Source organism: Vipera ursinii (assembly GCF_947247035.1).
Source record: "Vipera ursinii genome assembly, chromosome: Z".
NCBI lineage: Eukaryota > Metazoa > Chordata > Lepidosauria > Squamata > Viperidae > Vipera > Vipera ursinii.
Genome location: NC_139517.1, coordinates 69,227,532 through 69,240,743, shown reverse-complemented (window position 1 = coordinate 69,240,743; position 13,212 = coordinate 69,227,532). Strand labels below are relative to the sequence as shown.

At 38.8% G+C, this 13,212-nt stretch overlaps 1 protein-coding gene across 2 annotated transcripts in view; it reads right to left on the bottom strand.

Moving 5' to 3' along the window:
- The window catches only part of ELMO1 (engulfment and cell motility 1), a 320,050-nt gene that overhangs the window by 306,243 nt on the left and 595 nt on the right, over window positions 1-13,212 (bottom strand). The window lies entirely within an intron of this gene.

Genomic DNA, 13,212 nt, shown 5'->3' with positions numbered 1-13,212 from the left:
GGTCCTCAAGGGCAGCCCCATGTAGAGAGCATTGCAGTAGTCTAAACGGGAGGTCATGAGCGCATGAGTGACTGTGCGTAGGGCATCTTGGTCCAGGTAGGGTCGCAACTCGCAGTGAACATATCTAATATTTCTTTTCGTTCCTATTTTCCCCACAACTCCTCCTCTGTGAGGTGAATTGACTAAGAGACAGTGGTAGGGTTCAGCCAGTACGCACCAGTTCGGCAGAACCAGTAGCTAATTTTTTGTTGCCCAGGCCCAGAATGGACTTCCAGAAGCCGCATCCACACAGAGAACCGGTTGTTCACATATTTGAATCCCACCACTGCTAAGATAGGATGACTGGCCCAAGGCCATCCAGCTGGCTTTCATGGTTAAGGCAAGAACAAAACTCAGTTTCCCACTTACTAATCAGGTGCCTTAACAACTAGTCAAACTGGCTCTCGAAAATAAATGGTTTTAATGTAAACTATATTCACTTACATGTCTTTTTCATTCATCTCCTATCTTTAATTTCTCCTATCTTTTATTTACTTTTTAATATATTCTTTGTTTTGCATTCTGCAAAAACAAAGAATGAGGCAAGTATGAATATATAGGTATTCCTTAACTTACAACTGTAATGGGGCCTGCTCATTATGGTCACAAGTAGTGACAGATGTTAAGTGAAATGGTCTCAGGTAATGCCCTCCCTGATGCGGCTGTTAAATGAACACATGGTTCATTTAACAGAGTACGGGGTGCTTTAGAGGTTGGGGAGGCCCCGGAAGGCCTAGTATAGGCCCAGGCCTGCCTGCCACAGACCTCTCAAGACTTCTTACACTCCCTGAGGCACCATGTGCTTTGCTTTCTTCTCTCAGGATCCCCACAGGCCAATGCAATGCAAGGTAGCGTGAGGTTCAGCTTTCCTACAGAGGTTTCCAGTAACAGGTACTAACATTGTGAGCCTGTAGGGAGTTCAGTTTTTTTTTAAAAAGGCTCCTTTTTGTATTTGCCAAGTGTTTTGAAAAAATAGGTTTGTGACAATAATACCTGCTTATAGAACAACATGTGGTTGCCATCCAAGTCCAGCATTCTGTCTACTAATAAAATTGCTCCTGATGATGACCTATTTTCTGATTCAGACACAATCTTAGGCATTTTCAATAACTACATGAAAATGCACGTCAGCACCTCTCATAAGTTACAACCATTTGTGTAATTAGATACCGTATTTTCCGGCGTATAAGACGACTTTTTAACCCATGAAAATCACCTCAAAAGTTGGGGGGGTCGTCTTATACGCCCAGTCGCCTTATACGCCGAAAAATCAGCGATCGGGCGGGAGGCGGCAGGACTGCCCTGCGCACGCGCGCGTTCCCCAGCTGTTAAGAAGCACTCCTTAGCAGTCGGGGAGTGCGCGCGTGTGCAGGACTGTCCTGCCGGCTCCCGCCCGACGCTCTTCCCTCTTGAGGCAGCATCCCCGAGGACTCCTTAGGAGCCGGGGAGCGAGCGAGTGGGAGAGCCAGCCAGCCAGCCAGCCAGCCAGCGAGCGCGCGGGCAGGCGGGTGAGCAGCACCTGCTTTTGCGCCGCGCCGGAATTTCTCCCGCGCTCACGCGCCGGCCTCCCAAATGCCCCTCACACAAGCTCCGGATGCTGCCGCGCGCCGCCCACCTTTCTAGCGCGGCTTCGTCTCTTTCACGCTGTCTTGCGGGCGCCGCTGCTGCCTCCCCTCAACATACATCCCCCCTGCCACAAGAGGGTGTCATTTATCACGGAAAAAAAAATTGGAAGGGGAGGAAGCACCCGACGTACGTGTGGGCTATAGGTAACCCAACCCTAGACCGTGGCAGCAGGCAGCGTTGGGATAGGGGAGGCGAGGCGCGCGTTCTTCCTTCCCTCTGAAGAGGCAGCCCCAGCAGTTGTTCTTCCACCGGGCTTACTCCATTTGCTGAATCTTTGTAGTTACTTAAGTAAGTGCTAGGCATTTTTAATAGGTCGCATCCTTTCTTTTCTCCACGTATTGGCACCTCACCTTTCTACGCTCTTACCTCTCTGGCTCTGTGTTTGAATACACCTACATGCTGCACGCACCGGTAACTTTAACAAGCCAAGATGACGTCAAAATGATTGTACCACTGATACAACAAAATCATTGTACCACTGATATGAGGGTTTGGACATTAGCATGCCTCCACATGCCTCCCTTTCCCCAACCCATGAATCCTTTGCAAACACACATGATAACCATCAAAATCCCTTTTCAGGGCAAACCATATTATGAATTCTTTTTTTCCCCCAGCATTTTCTTACATGAGAGATTATAAATTAGTCCTAAGGAGTGCTCGTTAACAGCTGGGGAGCGCGCGCATGCGCAGGACTGCCCTGCCGGCTCCCGCCAGATGCTCTTCCCTCTTGAGGCAGCATCGCTCCCCGGCTCCTAAGGATTCCTCGGGGATGCTGCCTCAAGAGGGAAGAGCGTCGGGCAGGAGCCAGCAGGACAGTCCTGCACACGTGCGCACTCCCCGGCTGCTAAGGAGTGCTCCTTAACAGCTGGGGAGCGCGTGCGTGCGCAGGATTGCCCTGCCGGCTCCTGCCAGACGCCAGCCTGCCCTGCTTCCTCCACAGTGAGAGGGGAGGGCATGCCTTCCCGGGCTCGCTGATTTTCCGGCGTATAAGACGAAAAATCTTGAAAATCATCTCAAAAGTTGGGGGGTCGTCTTATACGGCCAGTCGTCTTATACGCCCAGTCGTCTTATACACCAGAAAATACGGTAACTGCATACTTGATTTCTGACAGCTAAGTATTATAACCCAGTTTTTCCATTGTCCTCTTTCTGAGAAATTCCTTTTAGTTTTACAAATATTTATTTTTGCAATAATCTAGTATTCCCAGGGCCTTATTTTTTTATAATTTTAAAAAATCAGAATGATTTGAAGAAACTGTCAATAGTTTCGCTCTTGTGATATATTTAAATACAAAACCATCAGAGTATATAACTATTCTGAACAGTAGTGAAATATAAATATTTTTGTTAAGATATGAGTTGGCTATTATTTCTAAGAAGCTTTGTTAATATCTTTCTTTCCCTTCCTATTTTCATTAGCTCTAGAAATAGAGATTTTCGAAAGGTGCTGCTGTAATTCTTCATGGACCAGGTCATATTTAATTTAATTTTTGCAAATAAACAGCTTAATTACCATGCCTGGATGGGAAAATAGCAACTCAAATTGCACAATTATTAATTTTTACAAACAAAAGCCATTATTTCCACATGGTAGCAAAGGTGTTAATATTCATAAATAAAAACATCACCTTCAAAAGAAAGGCTAAAGTTAGAATGCTTTCAATTCAGCATCCCCCTTTGTATTCTTACTATGCAATATATTTAAGTAAAATTAGATAACAGTTATTTAAAACAGTATAAGCACTCCCAAATGCTTTCAAAATTCAAGAGCACTGATTTGACTGCTCAGCAGAACGTAAAACCAAAAATTGAAGAATGAACACAATTTTCATTCTTTAGCTGTGTTTATAAAAAAAAGTTGTCAAATTTTCTAAAAATTATCTATTTTCCATCATATTAAACCCTCTGATCAGTAATCTGAACCCCCCTTTAATAAATCAAAATCCTAGTTTCCTTCAGTCTTACTCTGGCTTTCTTCCTTTGCCAACAGACGTTCCATGTCTCTACTTCTGAATCATCAAACAGTTCTCTCTCTATATATATATTATTTGAAATAAGAAAGACCATTCGATTACAGGTTTTTTTTAAAGAACTAGCCCATTTGTATTCATTAAATCACCTCCCTATTACTCCAATTTCTCACAATTCTGGGAGTCTGGGCTTCAAGCCAAGTCTCTTTTAGGCAATAACAGGTTGTAATACCATACTTTGCCACAAGATGTCACCAATGCTGTTTAAAGCTTTTTAAGTCCAAAGTTTTTGTGATAGTTTTTCAAGGTTGTTTTTTTTAAGATAAAAATAAACATCTCCAGTAAGAATTGGAAAACTTTTAGTCCCCAAGTTTCAAAAGCATATTCATCCAATTAGATTAGAATTGTTCTTATAGTTGCTCTGTTTCCCCTGGGTAGTTAGTCACCGCTGTTCTGAGGGAGGGGTAGAAATTCCCTTCCCTCTCTCCTCAAAGGGGAAAAAATACTTTGGGTAGCTTTTACAGGAAATGATATTTAAAGTCTTAAAGAGAAGATCAGATCTCACCCAGTTTAATCCGCGTTGTTTTAAAGACGCTTGCTGGTGATTTTGACTTCAGCTGTCAGCAGCTTAGTGATGAGCCATATTGCTAAGGCCAGTCTTTCCCCCGCTGGTTTGGAGGGCTGCTCCGGATCAAGAGAAAAGGCTGCCGCCCTCCCTTGATGAAGCAGGGGTCCCCTCCTTGCTCATTGCCCCTACAGGGCAACTTTTGACCCTTTCCAGAGTCCCTCAGCAGGACAAATTTGGATGTGAAAGACGGAGCTTGTCTTCCAGTGTCCGCGGCACCATGATGGCAAACCGAATAGGTAAGATGTGTAACAAGACTAATAGACTTTTGGTTTAATATGGTGGAAAATAGATAACTTTTAGAAAACATAACAAGACTATATTCAAATAGATGTGTATTTAGAATATTAGATTTTGTTATGAAAAGGGAAAAAGGAAGAAGTTGAGATAAGGGAAACTTTGGTTACCTAAAGCTTGGAAATTATAAATACCAAATGTTAATTTAAATATTGATGGAAAATTAAAGCTTGGGAAAAAAGAAATAACAGGGCATTGATTGTATGTAAGAACTGAATTCAAACACAATTAAAATATGTATAAGTTAAAAATTATTGATAAATGTAACAGAGATGGTTTTACTTAGTTGATAATAATAATAACTATATTAGCCTAATATGATAGTAGATATTAAGGGAAAAAGAGAGGAAATATCTGATGTTGTAACTTGAGATTTGTACTAAAGATTTATGTATGTTACTGAATTATTGATTAACTAAGCACATTGCTTTTTAAATGTTTGTTTGTAAAATTAGAAAACTAATAAAGTATTATAAAATAGTTGTCAAATATATGATCTTTTATTTGAGCATTCAACAAAATATACAACTACAGTAACATCTAAAACAATCATATCTGATAAAATAATGAAGCCTTAATCTATAAATGTAAGAAAGGTACTATATTTGTTTGTTCATGACTGTTACAAACAATGTTTATATTCAGGAAAATGCTTTAAGAAAAATCTCATTATTTGTTGATAGTACTGTGAATATTTTAATAAACATAATAAAATAAATATTTCAGTCTCAGTCTTAGAAATAACTGTGGAGAAACCTGACTTTCATTTTGTCAACTATTCCTACTCACATCCCCAAAATCACTCTTCTTGAAATCTAGGCCCTCTTTTTCACTAGTATCTCTAAACATTCTCAAATATGTCTATTCGCTCCTCCTACCACCATTTCATGCAAATCTTCCTATAATATTCTTTTTCATGTCCTTCCTCTTCATCTTGCTAGCATAACAGATTTGCATCCCCAATGCTCCTTCCTTCTTTTATTCTACCCATTACTTCAAAAAGCTTCAGTATGCGAAAATTCTAATACTGAAAATGAAGCCAGCAACAGAAGCATTGTTGTTAGCTGCGAAGTCGTGTCCGACCCATCGCGACCCTATGGACAATGTTTCTGCAGGCCTTCCTGTCCTCTACCATCTTCTGGAGTCCATTTAAGCTCACGCCTACTGCTTCAGTGACTCCATCCAGCCACCTCATTCTCTGTCGTCCCCTTCTTCTATTGCCCTCGATCTTTCCCAGCATTAGGCTCTTCTCCAGTGAGTCCTTCCTTCTCATTAGGTGGCCAAAGTATTTGAGTTTTAGCTTCAGGATCTGGTCTACTAAAGAGCAGTCAGGATTGATCTCCTCTAGGACTGACCAGTTTGATCGCCTTGCAGTCCAAGGGACTCGCAGGAGTCTTCTCCAGCACCATAGTTCAAAGGCCTCAATTCTTTGGCGCTCAGCCTTTCTTATGGTCCAACTTTCACTGCCATACATTGCAACTGGGAAGACCATAGCCTTGACTATACGCACTTTTGTTGACAGGGTGATGTCTCTGCTTTTTAGTGTGCTGTCTAGATTTGACATGGCTTTCCTCTCCAGGAGCAAGCGTCTTTTAATTTCTTTGCTACAGTCCCCATCTGCAGTGATCTTGGAGCCCAGGAAAATAAAATCTGTCACTACCTCAATTTCTTCCCCATATATTTGCCAGGAATTGAGAGGGCCAGATGCCATGATCTTGGTTTTCTTAATGTTAAGTTTCAACCCAAGTTTTGCACTCTCCTTCTTCACCCGCAACAAGAGGCTCTTTAGTTCCTCTTCACTTTCTGCCATTAGAGTGGTATCATCTGCATATCTTAGGTTGTTGATATGTCTTCCGGCAATCTTAATTCCAACTTTTGATTCATCTAGCCCTGCCTTTCTCATGATGTGCTCTGCATATAAGGCAGGGCGACAGTATACAGCCTTGCCAGACTCCTTTCCCAATTTTGAACCAATCAGTGGTTCCATGTACAGTTCTCACTGTTGCTTCTTGACCCGCATATAGGTTTCTCAAGAGACAAATGAGATGGTCTGGTACTCCCTTCTCTTTAAGAACTTGCCACAGTTTGTTATGATCCACTCAATCAAAGGCTTTAGCATAGTCAATGAAGCAGAAGTAGATGTTTTTCTGGAACTCCCCAGCTTTCTCCATGATCCAGCGTATGTTGGCAATTTGATCTCTACTGTAGTTCCTCTGCCTCTTCGAAATCCTGCCTGTACTTCTGGTAGTTCTCGATCCACATACTGCTGAAGTCTAGCTTGTAGGATTTTAAGCATAACTTTACTAGCATGAGAAATGAGTGCAATGGTGCGATAGTTTGAACATTCTTTGGCACTGCCTTTCTTTGGAATTGGAATGTAAACTGATCTTTTCCAATCCTGTGGCCACTGTTGAGTTTTCCAAATTTGCTGGCAAATTGAGTGTAGCACTTTTACTGCACTGTCTTTTAAGATTTTGAATAGCTCAGCTGGAATACTGTCACCTCCACTAGCTTTGTTGTTGCTCAGCTTTTCTAAGGCCCACTTCACTTCACATTCTAGGATGTCTGGCTCGAGGTCAGTGACCACCTCATCATGGTTATCAGGGACATTAAGCTCATTCTTGTATAGTTCTTCTGTGTAATTTTGCCACCTCTTCTTAATCTCTTCTGCGTCTGTTAGGTCCCTGCCATTTTGGTCTTTTATCATGCCCATTTTTGCATTAAACGTTCCCTTCATCTCTCCAATTTTCTTGAAAAGATCTCTGGTCCTCCCTATTCTATTGTTTTCTTCTATTTCTTTGCACTGTTCATTTAAGAAGGGTTAAGAAGCATTAGACAACCATAAGCTATGTGGGTTCATAATACAAACTAAACTTCCTAAATTAGTATTCTCTCTGTAAATTGTACTGTATTCTAGTGGGGGTAATTAGAATTAGAATGAAATATAATTTATTAGTCAACAAATAAGCATTTATTAGTATCAAATGAAATATCTACCTTTAGCAGTAAAATTAACTTTTGAAGTAAACTATGGCTTCTTATAGTATTAGTTTTACTGCTAAAACATAATAGAATACACAAAGTTTAGGACACAAATCCCAGAAATAAGAAGTATGCTTCTTTGTATTTTAAACCCCATTTTATAAGTAATCATGCTAATCCTATTATTATTCTACCATTTCTCTATAAACCAACATGTAAGAAGTACACTCCTTTAATATGCAATTAACCCCCACGTTTCTAAAAATCTTTCATAAATAAGTAACTACACTATATAAGATAAAACAAACATTGTTTGTTTCAAGCTCAATTAAACAGTCCAACTTGAAGCTTTTGGTAAAGAACGAAATTTGAAATGACTAGGTATTCCACTGAAGTACAAGTTGAAATGTTCCAAGTATTCTGATCATAAGTAACATAAATAAATATGAGCGTTATTGTATGTCTGAATTACCACCAGGATCAGAAGACTATCACCTAATCAACTTCAGAAAAAAATGACTAAAAGATTATTTTAGTCAAAGAACAACTTTGTAAATATTACAACAAATTGATAAATGAAACAATAGTAATACTTTATTTATCATCCATTGAAAAATAAATTTAAATTAGAATCTCTTATCGGAAAAAAATACAATACTTCAACATAATCCTAAGATACTGAGCTAGCACAGTTACAAAATAGATCCCTATCTTTTTAACATTCCTTTCAATTAATGCCTCACGTGTCCCAATTTTTACACTATGCCATCCAACCTACTTAAGAAAATAAAGCAGCAAATTTAGTTTGAATTATTGTTGCACTTTCTCTATGAGAAGGAACCCATCTCTCTAGAAATTTGCACACAAAGCTGAACAAATCAACTCTAACCATGTGTGTTTCACCATTGAAATAGGAAAGTCACTGATTTTTAATCTAAAGATACTTTTCTTTCAAATCAATTATTTATAAAAATATGTTCAGAACAGCAAAAGATTTACAACTGCAGGGTCGATCAGAAGGTCGGCAGTTTGGCGGGTCGAATCCCGAGTGCCGTGTAGCGGAGTGAGCACCTGTTACTCGTCCCAGCTTCTGCCAACCTAGCAGTTCGAAAGCACATAAAAATGCAAGTAGAAAAATAGGGACCACTATGGTGGGAAGGTAACAGCGTTCCATGCGCCTTTGGTGTCTAGTCATGCCGGCCACATGACCACGAAGACATCCTCGGACAAGCGCTGGCTCTTTGGCTTTGAAACGGAGATGAGCACCGGCCCCTAGAGTCAGAAACAACTAGCACGCATGTGCGGGGGAACCTTTACCTTTACTGATTCTTAAAAGATAATTAATAATTTTGTATCTGACCTAATTGATATTTCAAAACTATATCAAAGTTGAAAATAGGACACTACACATGAGCTGTCTCTTGTGCCATGTGGAATTTACATCACCATCTGTTCATTTATAGCAGGGCTGTCAAACTGCCGGCCCGCAGGCCGGATGCATCACAATGAAACCGCGCCCACATTGCCGGCAATGGGAAAAAAGTTCCAATACGTTACGCAACGTCATGTGACATCGCGAGTTTGACATGTCTGATTTATAGAGTCATTGAAATATACAAATTGACCAGGAACGCCTAAACATTTGCACTTATCTATACAGTCACCTGCAATCTTACCCTAATTTCTCCATAGCTTCAGCATAGTGTTTTCTTATGGATGAATACCACTGACATTAATACATGGGTCTTGTATTTCTAAACCATATTATCAAGTGGTTTTTATGATGATATACAAAAGGCAAAACTTTTTTTTACCAGAAACAGCCATCAAAAAGCACTAACGCTAAAGCAAATTGAGTTTAGGGAAGATCAGAAGCACTCACTAGAACAGAACTGAATGTTAGATGTAAAGAGAAAAAGATGTCCCAGAGCACAAATCCTTAAACCAAAAGGGAAGAGTAACTACACCATTCTGAAAAAAGTTGCAATTGCTTTCAGGCAAAGCCAACAAATTGTAATGGCTCCTAATACATACTCTGAAGCAGCTCTTTCTCTTTTTATATTTTCTCTTTCTATTCACAGCCTTTTCTAAACTGGATAAATACATTTTTCATTTTAAAGTAATTTCATGGGTACAAAAGTGGTAAAAGATAAAATTATTCAATTTATAAAGTTAGATAAATAAAAAAGATCCACACATTTAATAATTTGCATCTTACACAAAATTTATTACTTAAGCCTCAAATGGCTGGATTTGCATTATGTGAGAGGGGAGTTCCTTTTGCATTTGTTATAAAAGGAAACCTTCCATAAAATATGCATAGGACACTATACTGCTAGCTAGGAAACATGAGTTCATCCAGCACATCTGGAGACCACTAGATTGTAAAAACAGATAGCTCAGGATCTGAAATTAAACAAAGGAAGAACATTAACCTCTGAACTTGAATATACTAAAATCAACATATATTACAGGTCTATGGAACATCTGAACCTGTTGAACAGGTTGATCTAAACAGGATGATTTAAAACAAATAGAAATAACAGTATTTCTGTTATACGAACACAAATGTTATGGCAAATCCTGAAATCCATGTCTAGAAAAAATGGAGTTCTGATTCTGAAAAGACTGAAAATAATTAAGGTAAAACGATTACTTGGCTAGTAATGGCTAGTAATGGTTAACTTAATTTGGGAAATTTCGTAGGTTCAGAGCCACAGCACTGCCACAAAGAAACTTATATTAACAATATGTAGAATGCTGAGCTTGGAATAGATGCATCTGTGTTACAAAGAACAAATTCTAACATGTTCAATAATCTCATCAATACAAAAAGACATCTATAATCTACAACTGAATTAATCTGAATACAAAACATCCATCACATTTGTTAAACTGTTATTATCTCACTAAGGCTTCTTTGGATTGTATAAATCATTTAAATAAAAAATAACCTTGCTTATATATTTAGTACAAAATATAGAACAGTTGTAAATAGAGACTGGCAGCCTACTCTAAAAGTCTAATCAAAGGAAGTCCAACATGTATAGCCTATTAGTAAGAAGAAATTTAGAAGGCTCACTGGAGTGATCCTAATTACTCAAGGAACAGAAAGGAAAGGAACAGAATTTCCAGATGTTCCATTACTGTAACAGTTTTTTTTTATATTTGGTAGCATGAAAGGCTCTCAGAACACAAAGGACATTCTACTTTCAAAGCAGTACAGCATAGATCTAACATCCCCAACAGCCAATATTATCACTTACAGGCTTTATGTTTTTAAAACAAGGATTGAAAGGGGAAAAGTGTATAATCCTTGACTGTCATTATGGAAAGCATGAGATCACATCCTAAACTATTTTCAATAGTTTAAACTTCATGGCAAAAAATCCTGCATGAATTCACATTTCACAATCCAAAAGATTTCAGTAAACAAAGAGAGGAAGGAAGGGTGGAGCAGCACCACACAAGCAAACATTTGCTTGGTAGTTTGCTACAGAAGGACATTGTCAGGAAGTGCCATTGCATACACCATAGTTTCAGCTACAAGCCAACAAGAGAATAGCAGATCAAAAATGTAAAATGGAGAATGGAAATGACTATTATAAAGCATGCATTGCTACAAGAAGTATAAATTTATCAGAAGTTACAAGCACAATCCACATGCTCCAAAGCTGTAATAGAACTTCCATGGAGTAAAGAAGCTACACACTGTAGATAAACTGGAAAGTAAATATGACTATTTCATACATATTGTCAACAGTGGCTCCCCACACACTATTTTAAGACATACATATACCATTCATATAGAGCAAAGAAAGAAACATTAAACACAGAAGATAAGTAATAATTGTTACCCTTGCTAAGGTTAATGTTTATGCAACATACCAAAAAATAAAAATTACTTGATAGGTATATTCTTGTACAGTATTAGTATGAGGTTTTACTTGTTTACATATATAAGCAACTGTCATGCCATTCAGTGCTAAATAATGTACAAATTAATATGCTAATGTTTTGTTCTGCAAGTTAAATAATCGTATTGTCCCATATAATTTGTTTTTGACCCAAGCCCTACATGCTTAAAGTGGTGTTTAATAAAATGTGCAAAAATAGGACTTGAAATAAATAGGAAAGCTCAAATAATCTTATAACAAATGTATAAGAGATTGCCAAGATACTGTAACCTTTACCACTTAAATCTCCCCAATAGAATGAGTTTAGTTATTTAGTTGGAAGTACCATAATAAAGAATGGTACAAATTCAAGAAAGAAATAGAACGATAGGGGAAAGAGAGTCAGATTTTCTTATAAAGTTCTGTATTTTAGTCTATTGCTGTCCATTTTTCTCCGATTCATTTTTTAACTCTATATATTGCTTAGCTAGGTGCTATAAAATTAAAATACAGGATAGTATCCCAGGACATCTTTCGGGCTTACAAATGTTACAGTAGTAAATTCAAAAATACAAATGTGCACAAAATACAATTATTCTCAGAGTACACTGTAATTTATAAAGCTCCCTACCTGGATGACTTTACAGTTAATTTGTCAGAAGGGAAACATCAAACTTTTATGGGAAAGAGGATTTGAAGAAGCCAAAAACTAGTCCTTCATAGAACTCTTTAGAAGACAAATCCAAAAATACTGGCCAGTAAGAAATAAGGAACATTTGAAAAAAGGATAGCAAAACAAGGAACTACAGAATTATCATGTCAGAGGTCTCAGTCATAGCACATGGCACTTACAAAGATAAAACCTGAGCCAACCAGTTGAATGAGCTTTACTTCCAGGCTGCTGACTTTTAAGTATAATTTATACTCAGCCCTACAATTACATTGGTAAAGACAGCCAACTTGTCAGATAACAAATAAGTCAATTATTATTATATACGTGCTATTATATGGAAGACGATGCTTAGATATTCAGCTCCACGCATCCCTCAAATGCTTTGGATACACCTGCTCTTTGTTTATATTTTATAAAATGTCGAAGAGGAACTTTCCAATCCAATATCACTACCTCACAAAGAATATTTTACTTTTTCACGTGCCACTAAATATTTAGCAGTTTTATGTTAATAAAAGGGCAGCTTGCTTTGGGAGGGAGCAGAGATCAGGAGTTTCACACGTGCCATACTAGGAGTCAAGTGCAGAAACAGAGACTCTGGGTTAAAAAAAACAAAAAAGGAAGAAACTGTGAAAGATTGGCTGAGAAAGGAAGCACTTTCTTGCTTTCTTCTTCGAAACCAACGTAGAATGACTTACAATACCCAGAGGCCGCTACTTGGGGCAGCACCCTAAAGGCGGGTAGTTGGAAAAGGCGCGGCCCCCAACTCCTTACCAAAAAGTGGGCCATCTGCGGGCAAGTGCCAGCCACCATGAGGAGCACGGGAATTTGCGTTTCTTCTTCCACCAATACAATCAGCACCAATGTCCTTCCTGAGCTCGGGTTCTTCCCCCCCGCAGCCCCTTCGAACTCTTGCCATGTTTAACAGAATCTCCCTCCCCATTTTGTTTTTATTTTTGCCGTTGCTAACATTTCCGACCTACCTCAGGAGAAGGCAATCGTGGCAGAATTCAAGAACCAACCTTTCCCTTCCGACTTGTTCAGTTCCTTACAACCAACAATGCGGAGAAGACACTACTGGAGATAACTACGATAGCAACC